This window comes from Brachyhypopomus gauderio, chromosome 20 (genome assembly GCF_052324685.1).
Source record: "Brachyhypopomus gauderio isolate BG-103 chromosome 20, BGAUD_0.2, whole genome shotgun sequence".
NCBI classification, from domain to species: domain Eukaryota; kingdom Metazoa; phylum Chordata; class Actinopteri; order Gymnotiformes; family Hypopomidae; genus Brachyhypopomus; species Brachyhypopomus gauderio.
Genome location: NC_135230.1, coordinates 4642814 through 4650723, shown reverse-complemented (window position 1 = coordinate 4650723; position 7910 = coordinate 4642814).

Genomic DNA, 7910 nt, shown 5'->3' with positions numbered 1-7910 from the left:
ATGACTGAGGTGCCTCTGAGCAAGGCCCTTAACCCTCAATTGCTCACTTGTATAAAAAAAATTAGATAAAAATGTAAGTCGCTCTGGATAAGGGCGTCTGCCAAATGCCATAAATGTAAATGTGTTTACGAGACCTTCCACGTTTTACCATTAACGACGTTCACCGGTTCGTTAGACTTGCATTCGTTTCTTCCACCAGCAAGCACTGTTGCCAACTCCTCAGTAAGGAAAGTCGCTATTGGTTGTCCTAAAAGTCCCTAAATGACATCATCATCTAATTTGCATAATACATGTTTTTGAAACTGTGTAAAGGAATAACGTTGGGAGAGAAAAAAATGAGTAAAAAACACCCTAAATATGTTAGCACTACAAATGAACAACATCTGTTGCCTTTGAAATAGGCAGTCACTTCTCAAAAGAACTACATGACTTTAATGCTTTGTCAATCAATCAATCAATCAAATTTTATTTATATAGTGCTTTTTACAACAGTTGTTGTCACAAAGCAGCTTTACAAGCTTTACTTTGTATAAATAATTTTTACATAAATTACATAAATAGTTTTTTTTGCTGTGTTGTTAAATGTTAGTATATGAGTAGCAGTTAGCAGGATCTAGTTGGCATAGAAATCAACCTTACAATACAGGCATTATGCCCGTGTATTATCTCCAATACATGGCTTCAGCCAGCCTTTAAATTCAGGATTTGATTCCCACTCTTTCCTGTATTTTTGAGAATAGAGTTTAGAGTGAGACATGATGAGCAAGTTAGCTAGATGTTAAGCTTTCACAGAGACGCACACTGTGGACAAGTCGAGTGACCGGCTACGTGGTGAATGAAGTGAAGAATGACTGAGACTGTGTGAGTTAAATGCAATGATTTCTTTTCGTGTCTCACTGAAGACTAAAGCATTTATATTTACATCCCCCGTCAGCGGCAGCATTGGGCATGCGCAGTTCATTTGCAGTGTGGACGTGGAGCGGTGAGGGACTGTGCTGAGTGTTGTGGGGCTCACGGCCCAGAGGACAGCAACTAAAGAGCGTGTTTGTTCAGTGTCTCCAAAAGTCTCCAATAACACCACAAAAAGTCGCTAGATCGCCTTTTACTACAAAAAGTCGCTAAATATAGCGACAAAGTCGCTAAGTTGGCAACACTGCCAGCAAGAGAGAGAAAGGCTTGAAGCTTTATGTCTCAAGCTACATCCACAACTATGAGGATAAGTTGGGCAACTAGCTACTCGAATGTCAAAGCTCCTAGTTGGCTTTACTAATACTTTTACTGACTTTTTATGTGTATACTTACATTTTATATACAGGAATAAAACTTCAACTCAAACAAGCTTTTGAAGCTGCTGGTAAAAGATGCTATCTAAGTATGTGAAGGCTAAGTTGTATTAACAAGTCAGCTAACCTTACCTTAACATTGGTATTTAGGTTATGCAGTGTTTTTGTAGCAGAGGTAACGTTACGACCTTGAATATTTCAATAACTGTTGTTATTCACACGTGTTTTCCTTTATTTCTCAGTCTCTAATAAAGAGCAGGTGACAGGAGAGGTCAGCGTAAGGGCGATATGCTATCGATTGATGAGAAAGACGGAGAAGCCACACAGTTTGAGAGTACGGTTATAGTTAGCGACAGAATAAAAGAGAAAGCTTAGCTAAATTATTTGATTATGTTTTATTAATGTGATTAAAACAGTTTCTTGAAGACCCTTGGAATAAATAATCCTATAAGTGCCAATATAATATGCCAACTCGAAGACCATGTCTTTAGCTTTTTTGTATTATCAGGTTGATGCTAGTTTCAGGATGGAGGAATTTATACAAAGTAACCTGTAAACGTATAGTAAACATAACACAAAGGGTATGGTGTCGATAAGAGAGTAGAACAAGAGAATTTCTGTATTGTGACTGTAAAATCAAATCCTTAATCTTCAAGAAACTGCTTTAAACTGTTTTTGATAATTGTCTTATTGATGTGTGAAATATTATTCAACTCATCCGATATCACTTGTTCACTTACTATGCAGTATGTCTTATTTTGTATATTTACCATTCAGTTGCAGATTGTGTTAAAGGATTCCAAGCCTGTGATTTTGACCCACTGTCAGTGCTCTTGTGTTGCTGGAACAGTTTTATGCAACCATGTTGCTTTACTGTACCAGACAGCACATTATTCCCAGCTGGGAATACATGCAGTTCCTCCTGTCCGTAGCTGCACAGAGAAGGAGCAGGCTTGGCACAAACCTCGAAAAATGGTATGCCTGTGTGAAAACTTTTTGAATAGTGAAGTTTTAAGTAATATTACCTTATTTACATGTTTTTGTTTTTTTATATTGCCAGGGAATAAAACCAGGCCCTGTGGAAAGTATGGCAATTGTTTCAGCAAGGCCTGAAGAGAGGAAAGTGGCAGAGGGAGTGAGGTAAGATATAAAACATATTTAATTTTAATTCTGACTTTGAATTTCAGTAAAATACAACAAATGTTAAAAAATACCTCTTCCAGTGGCAGAGGTATATGCTGGTTTCAAGAAGGATCTTGCACCGATGATTACAACAATGGACATGTCCCCCGGTATTCCATTGGTTGACTCAGCCTTTGGTGAAGTTCAAGTAGTGAAGTTTCTTATCAGCAGCCAGCAAACAAATCCCCGCACATTACACGACATAAGGATGCTCCACCTCCACCACTTTTGCCATTGAAGGACTACCATCTTGAGCAATCTCAGTGCACATTTGTACTCAGTGAGCAGGAGATGTTACACCTGATTTCATTGGCAGTAACACCTGAGATCGCTAACCAGATTGAGAAGGCAACAAGGTCACAGAGTTCATCCCGAGAGTGGCATGAACTACGGAAGCCAAATGATGAGAGAGAACTTAGTGTTTAGGATTTGTGATCCAAGAGCAGAGAACGCAGCTCAAACCTGGGACTGTGAACAATATACTGTTCCTGCACACCTAGGATAGATTTGTGAACCTATGCGATTTTATGTAGTTGTTATACTGGCATTTGTTCCCTCTCATTTTGCAATGTGTTATGCCACCGGTTGGCTACATACATTTTCTTGCGTTTTACCAGTTGCTACTTTTAGATAGGAATACTGTTCCTGCACAGCAACCTTAGATTTTATTTTGTGTTGTACTGACGTTTTTTCAGAGGCGCATTGAAAAATAAAGTGCTCTATAGGAATACTTTCAATTTGTGTGATTTTTCACGGGCACGGGTGGGTAACGGGTAAAATATTAACGGGTCCAGGCGGGTACGGATTTAACTTTGAAATAGCCACGTGTTCGTGGGTGGGTGGGTGCTGTACTCTGCGGATATGGGTGGGTGCGGGTCTCAAAAAACGGACCCGTGCAGGACTCTGCTGCACTTACCTTGGTGCTATGAATGGCACCAGCATGCTTATTACTGGCAAATTCAGGGACAGCTGTTGATCTCAGGGCTGAAATGGTGTGACTTTTTGGTTTATACACATGATGACATATTCATTGAGCGAATTCACATAGCCAAGTGAGAAAGACAATAAGAGAAAAGTCAGATTTTTTGTTTTGTTTTACATTTATCTGCATAAGTGTCTTTCTTAAAAGATGTGTTGATATAATGGCTCATTTGTAGATACACCACATAATCCCAGAGTTGAGGACTTCCCAGTAAGGTTTTTTTCCCCCTATTGGTAGGCTTAATTATTTATTAAAAATAGTTATATTGTTAAGTAATCCTGTTTCGTTAAATACTTACCTGGTTTTGTATGACGCAATGTCATGTTTTTGTTGTTCATCAGGCAAGAATTGTTTCAGTGTTTATTTTGTTGCCTCTTAGTTCATTAACATTTAAAACATGTTTTCATATAATGTAGTGTTCATAATGTGTACACAAGTTATACATTTTTTCCACACAATTACTTTTGTTTCTTCAAAATACACATGATGAAATGTAAAACTTTCATTTAATCATTTATTATTTTTAAGGTACGATCAATACTACAGATATGTATGGGAATAATACAGAAATACAAGCAATGGTAAAATGTGTAAAGGTTTATTTGTAATATTTGAACTTTAAAGTAACATTCTAATTTGAATGATAAACTTTTGTAATGACACATATGATACATGGGTGAACCCGAAGTCGTGCAATTGACTGTGTAACCCTGACCTCAGAGGCTGGCGTCTGGGATCTGCAGGACAGGAAAGCAGGACTGTGGACTTTACATGGCACACAGTCATCCACAAGAAAGCCTCTGTCCACCATTATGGCCATCTCTGGTGTTAGCAACTGCACAATCCCTGACTCCTTCAGAATTTGTTTGTCGCTGATAGAACCTGCGTACAAGGCAGAGACGAAAAGTGCCAGCACCATGAGGTGCCATGCCAACCAAGCCCTCAAAGTGCAATGAGACTTGTAATAGGGGACAGCGCAATAGTCATGTTCAAACGTGATTCTCTTCCACTGGCTCCTCTTCACCCAGAGGTTCATCAGATGGACGTTTTCTCCTTTGCCAAACGCTTTGCCAAATGTTCTGCTGTAGAGCCAATACATCGCTGCTTTTTAAACGGTCTAGAGCTCATGTTCAGTAGGAGAATTGTGGGCTAATAGGTAACACAACTGCGAAAGAAAAAATTAAATGGTCAAATGTGTTTACAAATAGAAACCGCACTCACCACCGAACAAGCTATTTGCTAATGTAAACGCCGCACTGGAAGTAACCAAACTGGTTTGTTTATAGGGGGAAATGCGTAGGGACTACTTCGTGCATACAGTCTATTTTAGTCATGAAAACATATCATTTTGCAGAGAACGGGGTTACTTTAATGATGTCATCTTTAACTATGATACACTGTTAGTGAGTGGATTGATGTAGCTGACATTATTCATTTTTCATCATCTGTTCCACAGTGCTTGGATGAATACGGTTTCTTCTCTTCTTGCTCAGAATTTCTCCAGCTTTGGAGAAAACTCTCTCACACGGCACTGAGGTTGCTGGAATTGAGAGATGTTTTTTTGTTAATTGAAACAAATAAGGAAAGAAGGCAGCATCTGAGCCGGAAATCCATAGGGTCTTCTCCTCTGGGCAGATATGGAGATGAGAGATATAGTTGAACCTCAACAGTAGCATCAGCAGTAGCACTCTGACTCCGAGTTGTTTCTCCCACTCAGCTGTCAAACTAATCCCACAGGTTTTGTTACCGGGGCGGTGTATATATACAACCGTCAGTGCAGATGGACGATAGCCTGTCATTCATCCACTACTTTTTAATGTCATGCGATCTACCCACATTCCTTCGCGATCGACCGACACTTCCTTCACGATCGACCGGTCGATCGCGATTGACGTAATGGGCACCCCTGCTCTACACCCACACACAAACACACACACACTTACTTAAGGAGCTGTTATCATACACACAATACAGCCCCATGCACTGTAACACACACTAGACTCTACACACATTGCCCTCTAATCCTTTCACAACCAGTAGCTCCCCCCACACACGCACACACATGCATCTGTCTCATACCCAATCCACACAGACACATACATCGCGCACACACACACACACACACACACACACACACACACACACACACACACACACACCTAAGGAGGTGTTGTCATACACACTATACACACTGCACACCTTCATACACATCACATGTATTCCCATACACCATAAACAACTTAATACACACTCTACACACATTACTATCTCACTACCAGTAGCTCCCCTGCCCCACACACACACACATCTGTCTCTGACACACATCACTCAGTCACAAAAAAGACAAAAAATCCTCACAATCTCTCTCTCTCATACACACATACACGCACACACTGTACACACTACAATATCATCACTAGATTCGTCGCTATTTAAATATTTGGTTTTAACTGTAGAAACTGGGGGGGACCAAACCCGGCTTTTGAAAAAGTCCTAAACGAGGGGCGTGACAGATTGAAGCACATGACTCTAGCCATGAGCTGGAGCCAGGGCAGTGAGGCAATGGAGACCGAGGAGAATGACCACACTGCCGGCTCCAGGGGGCGGTCGCAAGGAGAAGGGGGAATGCCCTACGGCCCACCAAGGGGAGAGACCAGCCGCGCTGCACCAGGCGCGTCCGCCAGCCGCGCTGCACCGGGCGCGTCCGCCAGCCGCGCTGCACCGGGCGCGTCCGCCCGCCGCGCTGCACCGGGCGCGTCCGCCAGGTGGAGGGTTCGCAGCGAGGGCAGGAGGGGGACCGCCCACCGCAATGGCTGCAGCACCCGCGGCTCCTGTGTTTTCCCCACTGGTCGCTCTCCTCCTGGCGCATAGCCTGGCGCCTGTTTCATGTCTGTTCCGGTGTTTGTAAGTCTCCCCATTTGTGTGCCTAACCCGTTCTTCCCTCTCGTGCCACTGTGTGTAAGCGTGCCTGTGTGTGTGTTTGTGACCGTGCCAATGTGTCTAACGTTTTTTCCCCGGTCTTCCCAGGGAGGGTGTGCTAGGCGATTCGTGACGGACGCTTCACCAAGGGCAGTCACCTCCCAGACGCAGGACTGAGCGCGTTGGATCCGCCCATCGTCGTGGGTTCGGGGCACTCGGTCCTGTTGGCACCCCGGGACGGGTAGTGCCCTTGGAGGGGGCGTCTGTCACGTTGAGGACCCCGGCCCCTCCCCTTTGGGCGTGTGTATACGTGGTCCACGTGCTTTGTCTGCGTCTGTGGAACTCTGGGGTGAAGGCTATGTCGTGTGATAATGTGTATCACCTGTGAATCGTCTCGTAATCACATGGGGCTAATGTGGTTTGTCTATTTAATGTGCGCTCGCGCAGTGTCCTGTGTTCGTCATTGTCTAAGGTTTACACGTTGCTGTGTGAATGTTCTACGTGCGCTATTGCGCAATATCTGTGTTTTCCGTGCGCATTAAAGCGCTGTAATAAAAGTGACGTCTGAAAGACAAGGATTTCATGTCTCGTCCTTCGTCCAGCCCCAAGCGTCACACGTTTTGATATTTTCCGGTAAAACAAAGTTACTGCCGTTCGCTACAGCTTGCGTTGAACACTCAGAGCTAGCCACAAGCTCTTATGAAAAATAGGTAGATAGATAGGCCTATAAAGTTCGCGTCAACCCTGTATAGTTAACAGTGACATAAAATAAGAAACAATATATTTTTTGTGTGATGTTATTCGCTGATGTTATTTATTGGTTCATTAAGACGTAATGGTTTTGACTGAGCCATCTGGAATGGCTAAAGCGGCTTCTCGCGTGTTCTGGATGACATCAAAGCTTCTGTTGAGAGATGTATGAGGATCTTAATGTTCCCTTATGCAGATCAACCACATCTTTGTCTAGAAGACCTCTGTCCAGAAATCTTCAGAGGTGTTGTGGGCAGTGGAGAAGATCAGGAACTATCCTCTTGCTTTATTGCTGAATTGACAGAGCAGCTCCAATGACTGTTTTATGTTGACCTCTTGAAAGTTTCTGCAACATACGAAGCAGGGCTTCCACATTCAGGGACCACTCCTTCTCCTAGCCATCTATCTGTTTAGCTCAATGCATTAACACGTAAACATTTGCATTTAACCATTTTACTAGTACCTTTATTATGTTGCTATAATGCTTATTTATTTTCCTTTGTCGCTTACTGAACTTGGTTTTTTTTTTGTCTGAACCACCAAGCAACACCATCTCATTAAATGTATGTGGTGTACTGTTGATTGACAAAAAGTCTAAAATGTTGATTTATATGTACAGTACATTCAATGCATGGATACACAATGCAAACCATTTAAGGATACTGCTCTTTACTCACATTCAATAAAAAACTGTTCTTTTGTACATGCAACTACTCTTTGTATAATGTCTTGCTTGATAGCTGCCTTAAGACAAATACTGTATTACCAACCTGGTCTCACTCTCTTTGTGTATG